This window comes from Chiloscyllium plagiosum, unplaced genomic scaffold (assembly GCF_037043375.1).
Source record: "Chiloscyllium plagiosum isolate Xiang-an unplaced genomic scaffold, Cpla_swu_hap1 HiC_scaffold_27, whole genome shotgun sequence".
Lineage (NCBI taxonomy): Eukaryota > Metazoa > Chordata > Chondrichthyes > Orectolobiformes > Hemiscylliidae > Chiloscyllium > Chiloscyllium plagiosum.
In genome coordinates, this window is record NW_028270165.1 from 15,619,668 (window position 1) to 15,633,307 (window position 13,640).

The window sequence follows — 13,640 nt, forward strand, 5'->3', positions numbered from 1 at the left end:
GTCTTCTACTTTTAAAATATGACCCTCTATTTTCAGATATTAAGATAGGGATACAAGCTGCATTCAAATAATACCTGTGGTACAGTTAACTATCTCAAAGTGCTCCACGTGAACATAATGAGAATTCCTTTAAAAATTACAAGAGTGGAGCACAGATTAGGACAGGTGACCAAAGACTTGGTCAAAGGGGCAGGTTTAGGGCAATCTTTTAAACAGGTTCAATTTCCCAAACATCTGAGGACAAAGAAGTAAAGAGCAAACACAAAATAGCAAAAGATGGGAAACAACAGTGTGGACATAATGTCACAGGATGAGTAATCCAGGGAACATGAGTTCAAATCCCACCACAGCAAGAGGTGAGATGTGAATAATTCAAATCAAAAATGGGGAACACAAAATTAGTCTCAGTATGGTATCGATGGCACTGACGTCAATTGTCTTAAAAGCCCATGTTCACCAATGTCCTTTCAGGAGGGAAACTGCCATGCTTACCTGGTCTGGCTTACATGTGACTCCAGACACACAGCAATGTGGTTGACTCTTAAATTGCCCTCTGAATTGGCATAAGCAAGACACCTTGCACTTAGGGATGGATAACAAACCTCAACCTTGTGAAAGTGTCAGAACAGAAAGTGCTGGAGAAACTCAGCTAGTCTGGCAACACCGGTGGAGAGAGAGAGAAAGAAACAGAGTCAATATCCTGGCATGCGCCCAGAACAGTTGTGAAGAAGGGTCACAGCACTTGAAATGCTAACTCTGCTTCTCTCTCCACTTGTGCTTCCAGTCATATTGAGTTTCTCCAGCAATTGGTGCATTTTTGTGTTTCAGATCTCCAGCATTGCAGTTCTTTATTACACTGACTTAGGGAAGCTCAAATCCGATAAAAGAATAAAGCAGAAGGGCTGGAATTACTCAGCAAGTCTGGCAGCAGCTATGGAGATAAAAACAGTTAGTTCTTCGGGTTATTGAATGATCTTACATCGGGGACAAACTTTTGGCAAGCTGCAAGAGTAAAAGGCACTGGTGTAACTTCAACATCTGGGAGAACTCTCTCAGCCATGGAGGTCAGACTGACTCAGCATTCTGGTCCTGCTCATTACCTGTTAACTTCTCCATTTGTTGTTCTTGTTATATTTCTACATGGTTGACACATTCCTATGTTTTAAAATGATATTCCAAACTGACAGGAATTTTCCATGTAACTCATCATACATTAGAGGGTTTGGAACGTGAATGTAACTTTTAAACAAAAAGTATTTATTCATGCATGGTGTGTGGGCATCGCTGGCAATGATGCATTTATACCATCCTTAACCACCCTGTGGTTGGTTGGAAAAGTGAATGAAAGTGTCTGAGATTGTCTTGATTAGCACAGCAATCTCAAAGATGGGTGTGCTCAGGTAGAAGTACCCTCCACTCCCACAGCAAGTCTGCATTCACTTCAATTACAGATGCCATCTCACACTCCCAGGACAAGGACAGCATGGGATTACAATCAGAATAATGCTTCCTCTACTCTTAAATTGAAAGTGAAGCTACCTCAACACTGTCCCCAACAAACACTGTCAAGACAGAGAGAGCATTGGGTTAGATACAGAGTAAAACTCCCTCTACACTTCCCCATTCATTCAGTCCCTGGACAATGACAGCAAAGGGTTAAATAAACATTAGAGCTTCTTCCATTATGACTGACACTTAGTACGTTCTACACCAATCCTCAAGGATAATTCACAACTGAGCCTATTATCTGGAACTGAATTCACACACCCTAATGGGAATGACAGCAACAGAAAATCAGGTAAAACACACACAATGTACAACAAAACTAGACCGTTATTGGGATCTAAGATATTTAAATGAGAGAAGATATGATCCCTGCAATGATCTGAATGTGAGCTGAACAACTTTCTCACTTGAACAATATTCTCTGGGAATGCAATGTCCACCTCACTGCTGTCTATTCAATTCCTCTGCTCTCGTTCAGGGCTGAGTTGCGGCTGACCACATGGTGGCGTGGGCGTCAAGAGGTGAGACAATTAAGGTCAACTTGGATTGAGGGCATCCTGTGTCATGCCAGTGAGGTCGAGGGTCGCTGATTTACTCAACTTATAATCGGGGACAAGGGGATGTCAGGCTGGGCTTGTATCAATTTGCGTTTAGAAGAAACAGATGATCTGATGAAGCTGTATAACATCTGGAGAGGACTTAATGTAAATGTAATGTCCACTCATTTCTAGCCAGAGACTAGCCTCTCATTTAAGATAGGAGGGTTTTGTTTTTCTCTCAAGTATTCCCAAGTCTTTGAAATTCACTTCATTAGAGAGCAGCATGTGGTGGTGGCACGGTGGTTAGCACTGCTGCCTCACGGCATCAGTGATCTGAGTTTGAACCCACCCTCGGGCCGACTCTTTGTGAGGAGTTTGCACATTCTCCCCTTGTGTCTGCGTTGGTTTCCTCTGGTGCTCTGGCCTCCTACCACAGTCCAAAGGATGTGCAGGTGAGTGTAGATTGACCATGGGAGATGCAGGGTTACAGAGATAGAGTAACGAACTGGTTTTGGGTGGGACGGTCAGTCAATGTTGACTCGATGGGCTGAATGACCTCCTTGCACGCAATTGACCTATTTCAATCAACAGTATACTCTTGCTTTATGGTTACCGGCATCAAATTACATTCGTGGTTTTGGTTATTTCATCTCTTACGTCATCATATTCAACCAACTGCAGCATCTCGAAACTTGCTTAATTACAATATCCAATATCAGCAGAGTACTTTTTCTTTTTGTCACGACCATTATCTTGAAATCTGACGTGTGACCTCTTCATTGCTGTCAAAGTTCCTTATTTGTCCCTACATTGTCATGGTTTTACTTTGTCGAATGACTTCCTGGCTTTTGCATTTAAGACCCTATATTCTGCCCTCGTCAACACTTTCCCTTCCAATTCTGTACTAAAGATTTCATGAAAAACCTCAGAGTGTGGTGAGACTGAGGAACTCACTCTCATAGTGAATAGTTGGGGTGAAATACATTACAACTAAGGGTAAGCAACCAAATACAAATGCATGTCACTCTCACCAGATTCACAACACAGTGAAATTAAAACATGCAATGTCCCTCAATTTCTCAACTGTTCCTAACCAGACTTGATGAAGAACAGATCTTGCACATTAACATTATAATTTAAACAAAAACCAACAATTATAAATACGGCAACTTTTCTAGGCCAAAGTTAAGTAGATAATCTAATTAATAGCAATGAATTAAACCCTTTGATCAAGTCCCCCATCATCTCAGAAATAGAAATTTCAGCGGCAAATTAAGAAAGAATTGTTTTTAAAAACTTACCAATTCAAACAAACAGTTTCCAACAATGTATTGCCAAGCCTTTGTGCAATACTTGGACTATGAGTTTTTCACAGACACGTAACTGTAAATCCAATTTAAAAGTCACTGCTGAATGTGACGAGACACCCCAAAGTATTCAGTCATTTCTTACAGGCTGGGACTCATTCCCAGAAAGAGCCAACAATTCTTTAACTGGACAGTAGAATCTCGAGAGAACAGCTCCTGGGCTCAACAAGCAGCAACGCCCAATGGAAGCAAAGTTGGCGGCGGGGCAGGGCGGGGCAATGGCATAAAACAAAAAAGCCCACTGACTCTCCCACTGCACACACACTGTCAGAATGCACAGGGGCTCAGTCCTGGGAGTGACCCACAGCAGTTTCATCAAGAGGACACACTTGATGAACAGATCTAGCACACCAGAATTATAATTTAAACAAGAACAAACAATTATGAATACCGCAAATTTACTAGGGCAAAGTTAAACAAGATAATCCAGTTAACAGCAATGATTTAAGCCTTATGATCAAGTCCTCCACCATCCCATAGACACAAAATTAAGGGGTAAATTAAGGAAGAGAATTTTTAAAATTATCAATTCAAGCAATCAGTTCCCAACAATGGATTGCCAAGCCGTTGGGCAATTCTTCGATGATGAGTTGTTCACAGGCACATAACCGTAAATTTAATTTCAAAGTCACTGCTGAATGTGAATGGACACCCTGAAGTATTCAGCTATTTCTTACAGACTGGGGCTCGTTCCCAGACAGAGCCAATAATTCTTTCACAGGACAGAAAACACTCGAGAGAACGGCTCCTGGTCTCAACGAGCAGCAGTGCCCACTGGAAGCAAAGTTGCGGGGGTGGGGAGCACGACGGCATAAAACAAAAAAATCCGACCGACTCTCCCACTATAAGCACTGTCAGAATGGGCAGGGGTTCAGTCCTGGCAGTGACCCACAGCAGTTTCACCAGCAGAATCAGATTGTTGGGAGCACTGGTTTGCCCGCTGGTGCTTCTGCAAGGTGCAGAATTATGAGAACCTCCGCCTGCACTCGGGGCAGGTGAACGGCCTCTCCCCGGTATGGTCCCCGTCTGTGCCTCAGCAGGTGGGAGGAATTGCTGAAGGCCTGCCCGCACTCTGGGCAGAGGAAGGGCCTCTCCCCGGTATGGACCCGAAGGTGGGATGCCTGGTTAAAGCCCTTCCCGCACTTGAGGCAGGAGAACGGGCTCTCCCCGGTGTGGACCCGCTGGTGCCTCAGCAGAGCAGAGGTATCGTTGAAGGCCTTCCCGCAATTGGAGCAGCTGAAGGGCTTCTCCAATATGTGGACCCGGTAGTGGGTCAGCAGGACGGAGGAATAGCTGAAGGCCTTCCCGCATTCGGGGCAGGAGAATGGCCTCTCGCTTGTGTGACCCACTGGTACCTCTGCAGGACAGAGGAAATGCTGAAGGTCTTCCCGCACTCAGGTCAGCTGAAGGGTCTCTCCCTAATGTGGACCCGCTGATGCTCATCTGGCGGGTGGAATTGCTGAAGCCCTTTCCGCACTCAGAGCAGGAGAACAGTCTCTCCCCGGTTTGACTGCGCCCATGGGTCTCCAGGTCAGATGGGAAACGGAAGCCTTTCCCACAGTCGCCACACTTCCACGGTTTCTCCACGGGACGGGATTCCTTAGGTTTCTCCATGACCGAAGCTTCAACGACATAGGTAGGAAGAGGGGAGGTCATTCAAGAGCTCAAGGAGTTAGGCTGGAAGCTAAAAGCTAGGACAGACAGAGTCGTCATCTCTGGGTTGTTGCCGGTGCCACGTGACAGTGAGGCAAAGAATAGGGAGAGAGTGCAGTTGAACACGTGGCTGCAAGGCTGGTGTAGGAGGGAGGGCTTCAGATATTTGGACAATTGGACTGCATTCTGGGGAAGGTGGGACCTGTACAAACAGGACGGGTTGCACCTGAACCAGAAGGGCACCAATATCCTGGGAGGTAGGTTTGCTAGCACTCTTTGGGGGGGTTTAAACTAATTTGGCAGGGGGATGGGAGCCGGACTTGTAGTCCAGCAAGTAAGCTAGCTGTGTGTCAGGATGCCCAAGACTGTAGGGAGGCTGTGGAGAAGGTAGCACTGACAGGGACTACTTGCGGACACAGAGATGGGCTTAAGTGCGTATACTTCAACGCAAGGAGTATCAGAAATAAGGTGGGTGAACTTAAGGCGTGGATCGGTACCTGGGACTACGATGTTGTGGCCATCACGGAAACGTGGCTAGATGAGGGACAGGAATGGCTGTTGGAGGTTCCTGGTTACAGGTGTTTCAGTAAGATTAGGGAGGGTGGGAAAAAAGGAGGGGGGGTGGCATTGCTAATTAGAAATGGTATAACGGCTGAAGAAAGGAAGTTTGAGGGGGATCTGCCTCTGGAGGTAGTATGGGCTGAAGTCAGAAATAGGAAAGGTGCAGTCACCTTGTTGGGTGTTTACTATAGGCCCCCCAATAGCAGCAGAGATGTGGAGAAACAGATTGGGAAACAGATTTTGGAAAGGTGCAGAAGCCACAGGGTCGTAGTCATGGGCGACTTCAACTTCCCAAATATTGATTGGAAGCTCTTTAGATCAAGTAGATTGGATGGGGCGGTGTTTGTGCAGTGTGTCCAGGAAGCTTTTCTAACACAGTATGTAGATTGTCCAACCAGAGGGGAGGCCATATTGGATTTGGTACTCGGTAATGAACCGGGACAAGTGGTGGGCTTGTTAGTGGGTGAACATTTTGGTGATGGTGACCACAATTCTGTGACTTTCACCTTGGTTATGGAGAGAGATAGGTGCGCACAACAAGGTAGATTTTATAATTGGGGGAAGGGAAATTACGATGCTGTAAGGCAGGATTTGAGGAGCATACGTTGGGAGCATAGGCTGTCAGGGAAGGATGTGGTGGAAAGGTGGAACTTTTTCAAAGAGCAGATACGACGTGTCCATGATATGTATGTACCTATCAGGCAGGAAAGAAATGGTCGTGTGAGGGAGCCTTGGTTGGCGAGAGAGGTTGAATGTCTGGTAAAGAGGAAGAAGGAGGCTTACATAAGGTTGAGGAAACAGGATTCAGACAGAGCAGTGGAGGGATACAGGATAGCCAGAAGGGACCTGAAGAAAGGGATTAGGAGAGCTAAGAGAGGGCATGAAAAATCGTTGGCGGATAGGATCAAGGATAACCCCAAGGCATTTTATGCGTATGTGATAAACCTGAGAATGACGAGAACGAGGGTAGGTCCGATCAAGGACAGTAGTGGGAGACTGTGTATTGAGTCGGAAGAGATAGGAGAGGTCTTGAACAAGTACTTCTCTTCAGTATTTACGAACGAGAGGGACCGTATTGTAGAAGAGGAGAGTGTGAAATGGACTGGTAAGCTAGAAGAGATACCTGTTAGGAAGGAAGATGTGTTGGACATTTTGAACAACTTGAGGATAGACAAGTCCCCCGGGCCTGACGGGATATATCCTAGGATTATGTGGGAAGCAAGAGAGGAAATTGCAGTACCGTTGGCAATGATCTTCTCGTCTTCACTGGCAACGGGGGTGGTACCAGGGGACTGGAGAGTAGCGAATGTTGTGCCCCTGTTCAAAAAAGGGAATAGGGATAACCCCGGGAATTACAGGCCTGTTAGTCTTACTTCTGTGGTAGGCAAAGTAATGGAAAGGGTACTGAGGGATAGGATTTATGAGTATCTGGAAAGACACTGCTTGATTAGGGACAGCCAGCACGGATTTGTGAAGGGTAGGTCTTGCCTTACAAGTCTTATTGAATTCTTCGAGGAGGTGACCAAGCATGTGGATGAGGGTAGAGCAGTGGATGTAGTGTACATGGATTTTAGTAAGGCATTTGATAAGGTTCCCCATGGTAGGCTTATGCGGAAAGTCAGGAGGCATGGGATAGAGGGAAATTTGGCCAATTGGATCGAAAACTGGCTAACCGGTCGAAGGCAGAGAGTGGTGGTAGATGGTAAATATTCAGCCTGGAGCCCAGTTACAAGTGGAGTTCCGCAGGGATCAGTTCTGGGTCCTCTGCTGTTTGTAATTTTTATTAATGACTTAGATGAGGGAGTCGAAGGGTGGGTCAGTAAATTTGCAGATGATACGAAGATAGGTGGAGTTGTGGACAGTGAGGAGGGCTGTTGTCGGCTGCAGAGGGACTTAGATATGGGCTGAGGAGTGGCAGATGGAGTTCAACCCTGCCAAGTGTGAGGTTGTCCATTTTGGAAGATCAAATAAGCATGCGGAATACAGGGTGAATGGTAGGGTTCTTAGTCAGGTGGAGGAACAGAGGGATCTTGGGGTCTATGTACATAGATCTTTTAAGGTTGCCACTCAGGTGGATAGAGTTTGTAAGAAGGCCTATGGAGTATTATCGTTTATTAGCAGAGGGATTGAATTCAAGAGTCGTGAAGTGATGTTGCAGCTGCACAGGACTTTGGTTAGGCCACAGTTGGAGTACTGTGTGCAGTTCTGGTCGCCTCACTTTAGGAAAGATGTGGAAGCTTTGGAGAGGGTGCAGAGAAGATTTACCAGGATGTTGCCTGGAATGGAGAGGAAGTCGTACGAGGATCGGTTGAGAGTTCTCGGCCTTTTCTCGTTGGAACGGCGAAGGATGAGGGGTGACTTGATAGAGGTTTATAAGATGATCAGAGGAATAGATAGAGTAGACAGTCAGAAACCTTTTCCCCGGGTACAACAGAGTGTTACAAGGGGACATAAATTTAAGGTGAAGGGTGGAAGGTATAGGGGAGATGTCAGGGGTGGGTTCTTTACCCAGAGAGTGGTGGGGGCATGGAATGCGCTGCCTGTGGGAGTGGTAGAGTCGGAATCATTGGCCACCTTTAAGCGGCATTTGGATAGGTACATGGATGGGTACTTAATCTAGGTTAGAAGTTCGGCACAACATCGTGGGCCGAAGGGCCTGTTCTGTGCTGTATTGTTCTATGTTCTATGTTCTATGTTCACCTGCACACAAACGCGTGTACAGCACCTCTCTGCTGTGAATTCCTCTTCCCAGTCTGCATAACATTTACTGGCTCCACAATCAAAGTGCTGCAACAGTAGGGTCTCTCTTCCAGTCTCACTGATGCTGAAAACGTACTGAAACAGGAACTAAAACGCTTGGTTCCTTCTCACAGAATCATGGTCGAAAATTGTTATAGTCCCGATGGATTCAGTGACTGTCAGACATTGACGTGAAATTGAGGACAGCAAATGCTGGAGAGTCAGAGTCAAAGTGCAATGCTGGAAAAGCACAGCAGATCAGGCAGCATCCGAGGAGCAGTCGAGTCAATGTTTCAGGCAAAGCCCTTCATCTATTGATATTGAAACTTCCGTCTTCAGATCTTCAAATAATCTGTAAAAAGAGATTACAAAAATCATCACTGTCAGTCCAGGTTAGAAATTCCAAACAAGCAATTCTACTTTACGCAGAACATTCTTTTCTTTTTCCACAAAATTGAAAGCACCATCCCACCCCCTCTCACCCCTCTATTCTCACTCCGCTCAAACTAATTCTCCCGATGGTACTGATTCAGGATCTTACAGAGACCAAAAAGTGAAAACATCAAGACAGACACCTCTGAATTTTGGATACCTCCACCTGAACGTTAGTATGTTTCACGATACGTAGGAGTGAGTAAGTCTGATTTTGGGAAGCAAAAAAAGTATCAATTCAGGATGAACCTTCAATGCAGCTTCTTGAGAAACAACCAGACACGGAATGGTTAACATCTGGGGAGGTGGAGGAAATGAGATATCAAGGCATTGGCACCGACACCAGACAGAAACTGAACATACAGGCATGGCAAACATTACGGGCAAGCCAGAGTCATAGAGATACACAACACAAAAACAGATCCTTCAGTCCAACTCATCCGTGCCGACCAGATAGCCTAAATTAATTTCGTCTCATTTACCAGCACTTGGCCCATATCCCTCTGAACTCTTCCTATTCATATATCCATCCAGACGCCTTTTAAATGCTATAATTGGACCTACATCCACTACTTCCTCCGGCAGATCATGCCTTACACTTGCCTCTCTCACGCCAAACATACTACCCTCCTGTTCTGGACTTCTCCCATCCCTGGGAAATGACTTTGTCTATTTAACCTATCCATGCCTCGCATGACTCTATAAACGTCTGTAAGGTCACCCCTCAGCCTCTGGTATACCGGGGAAAACAGCTCAAGTAATGCACTGCGTGTACTTTTAGCTTCACACTCGCTGAACCTCCCTCCCGTGTAAATCATTGTTTCCCTCCCCAACACTGTCCATGGGAAAAGCCAAGAGTGCTGAGACTCTGGAGTTGGGGGAATGCCACGTAGAATTCCTACAATGTGGAAACACGCCATTCAGCCAAACCAGTCCACACAGACCATCCAAAGTGTAACCCATGCATACACTTTCCCCTATCCCATTTCCCCTCCACTTACTGCACACTCTGGGCCCATTTAGTTTGGTCACTTCTCCCGAAACCGCACATCGTTAGACTTTGGGAGGAAACCCACGCAGACACGGCAGGGAGAATGTGCAAACTCCACACAGACAGTCGCCCCAAGGCTGGAATCGAACGCTGGTGCTTGGTGCGGTAAGGCAGCAGTGCTCTCCACTGATCCATCGTGCTACTTACGTGTGCAAAAGGAGGTGGGGCCTGGGAACTTTGTTAATTGTACCACACAGTGGATTGTTGAGTTAGGTTAAATCTCACGGGATCCAGGGAGAGCTAACCAACTGGGTACAAAATTTAGAAGCGCGTTGTTGTAGATGCTGGAATCCTTCCTGAAAACAACAAATGCTGAAGATCACAGTGGGTCAGGCAGCGCTGTGCCACTCTATGACCGAATAGTGTGGATGTGGAGATGATGTTTCCACTAGAAGAAGGGTTGAGGATGCCAAGTCATTGAGGGCATTTAAGACAGAGATAGGTTCTTGATTAGTAAGGGGTCAAGGGTTATGAGGAGAGGGCAGCAGAATGGGATGGAGAAATATATCAGCCATGACCGACTGGTGGAGTAGACTCGATGGGCCAAATGGCCTCATCCTGCTCCTGTGTATTATGGTCTTAAAGCGGAGCAGTAGTCTTAAGAGGTTCTCACAAACTATTTCAGAATCCTGAAGAGGAGTTGTTGGACTGGAAACCTTAACTCTGCTTTTTCTCCACATATGCTTCCAGTCCTGCTGAGATTTTCCAGTGTTCTCAGTTTTTGTTTCAGTTTTCCAGCATCCACAGTTCTTTGTCTTATTTATCACAGTCATTTCTTGCCTTTCCCAAGTGTCTGGAACTTCATCTCCCTGATCTACAAACTGTTCAGTTACCCTAGAAATGACCACTACCTCCTTATCAGAGTAGACCCCTTTGTTGCAAAATGATTGTTCAATTCTGTGACCAAAATAATTGCATTCGTAATTACTTACACCAGGGACTCTCAATATCTCAGGCAAGAACACAGCCAGATTGTTTCAGACAGGACATTTATGTGATCTGATACAAATCCCTATTCCCTACTTTACCAGCGTGCTGCTGGGAATGGAGGGTTTGAGTTAAGAAGAAGCTGGGACATTTTTCCAACGAAGCCTCGCAAGTTGACAGATAACTTTATAGAGTTTTTTAAAATCAGGAGGGGGAAAAAATAAGGTGTCATTTCCTGGAGGCTCAGAATATTTTATTGCTCCAGAAGGTGTAAAAGGGGGTCAAAGATTCAGCAGAAATCGAGTAGAGCTGAGAACAGACAACATTTTACTCTGTGGGAACAGGGGGACCAGAGGACAGAGAAATCAGGACCTGAAATCGAGCTGACACCAGACGACCATGTTATCAGTGCTTTGACAATGGTACTTATGTGCGGGGCAGGTTGAATTATGAATTGAATAGTAACTTCCTCAAGGAGACTGTGCAGGAAGGCCCTGGCTTGTTTCTGTGGCCCAACTGGTCAGCGCGTTCGGCTGTTAACCGGGAGATTGCTGGTTCGAGACCACCCAGAGACAGCGCGTTTGTTGTTCACGCTCCAACCGCTTTCTTGGCTGCAAAGATGCGCGTTTTTAATGGTGTCAGGAAAATGTTTCCCAAACGGAAATCTTTTCCACTGAGGAAGCACAAAGGGGTTTCTGAATTGATTGAATTTCTAACGTAAAGGACTGCGGATGCTTACAGTCCGAGACAGAAAGCGAAACTGCTGGAGCAACTCAGTACCTGGATGAGGAAAAAAAAGTTCTGAAATGTTGTCTCTGATTCTCTTTCTACAGATGCTGCCTGACCTGCTGAGTTGCTCCTGCAATTTCTGGTTTTGTTTTTAACTGAACGTCCATTTCATCTTTCGGGATGAAACACCCAGACCCGCCATTTGCAGATATTTAACCCTTTCGAAACCTGTGAAGTGATTGGATTCAAACAAACTCTGCAATGATTCACACTTTCTCAGCTCCACAGGCAGAGAGACCTGGGAAATGAGGCTGTCAGTGTGGTTCTGTATTGGTGGGCCGAGAGGTGAATGCGATAGACATGAAATCCATTGCGGTTTCCCCACGCAGGTGTGAACCCTGCCGACTACATTTGATAACTGTCGTCAAAAAGAAAGGGAGATTGGTCCACGTTTTTTTTAAAGATGCAAATCAGTGGAGGGGTTGAAATATTTCAATCACATTGGGACTGGTCGGGAATCTGCAGCCCACTGCCTGTCAGGGTGGAACAAGCAGATACCCGCAGAGCTGCTTTTGAGGATATGAGCCGAGTGTTTGGAAATGAGACGAGAACAGTGAGGGGCGTGAAGTCGTGGTCGAAATGAGGCAGGTACCTGAGGACAAAGGTGTTTTATTTGCCAGTGAAAGATTCTGCTTCACAAATTTGGTACAATGGAAGGGAAGCAGTGACGGTGATTAACTTTGGCTGTTCACCTTGTGAATATTCCCATTGCTGCGCATGTCCGTATAACGTCAGAACTCTGCAGCATGGCGGCGTCAGGTCCGCACAGGGCCAGGGGCGCAATGGATGACGCATCTGACTCCACCGACCTCTTTGAAATGCAGCTCACAGCTTCTTCACACACCCCAATTAATCTTTCTCATTGTCCTGAAGCCGGCTTAAGGTTTGAATTCCTGATCTGCAGGAACGAGACTCTTTTCACTGTTTCCCGTCAGTAAGTGTCCCTGAGAATATCAGAGTCACGTCACAGCGCTGTCAGAGGAGGGGAAGCTGAAAGAGCCCCACACGCTGCTCACGGGCACATTTCACTTTCCCCAACTCACCGCCCCAACCACTGCGGCTTCTGGGAGTGGAAAGGGAACAAACACCAAAACCCAGTCTCAGCTTTGTAAATCTTCAGGAAATAAGAAAACTGATTATCCCTTCCGCTCTTCCATCCTGGCCTGACAGCGTTGATTTTAAATGGCTGTCCAGTTAGTGCCGATTCGTTTTGGCTGAAAAAAATCTTCCTTATCTCATCCCAGCATTTCTTGCCACAGAGAACTGTGCGGCAGAGTTCATGTATATATTTCCTTGTATGGTATTTTGTAAATAACATTCGTTCGCGGGTTGTTTGTATTTAAGGTTCACTAGCTGTTGTTTAATGCTGAGAGGGTTGAGTTGTCTGGACATCATTTCACAGATGTTTTTAATGTAAAGTAATGTGGCTAGGGTTTCTGCAGACCTTGTGTCTGCTAGTGTCAGTTTGTTGATGTGAAATCTTCACACTGGGTTTATTGGGTAGGCAAAAGTGAGGACTGCAGATGCTGGAAACCAAAGTTTTGATCAGAGTGGTGCTGGAAAAGCACAGCAGGTCAGACAGCTTCCGAGGAGCAGGAAAACCGACGTTTCGGGCAAAAGCCCTTCATCAGGAATAGAGGCAGGACGCTTCCAGGGATGACGAGATAAATTGGCGGGGTGCTGGGCCGAAGGTAGCAAAGAGTACAATAGGTGAATGGGGGTGGGGATGGAGGTGACAGGTCAGAGAGGAGGGTGGAGCGGACAGTTGAGAAGGGAGATTGGCAGGGAGGACAGGTCATGAGGACAGCGCTGAGCTGGAAGGTTGGAACTGAGGTAAGGTGGGGGGAGGGGAAATGAGGAAACTGGTGAAGTCCACATTGATGTCCTGGGGTTGAATTTATCCGAGGTGAAAGATGGGGCGTTCTTCCTTCAGGCATCGGGTGGGGAGTGAGCGGCGATGGAGGAGGCCCAGGACCTGCATGTTTTCGGCAGCGTGGGAAGGGGAGTTGAAATGTTGGGCCAGAGGGTGATGGGGTTGATTGCTGCGGATGTCCTGGAGATGTTCCCTCAAGCGCT

General features: G+C 46.3%; 1 protein-coding gene across 1 annotated transcript in view; it reads left to right on the forward strand.

Moving 5' to 3' along the window:
* Nucleotides 1-13,640, forward strand: part of LOC148143220 (uncharacterized) — a 62,210-nt gene that overhangs the window by 24,562 nt on the left and 24,008 nt on the right. The gene's annotated exons all lie outside the window — the stretch shown is intronic.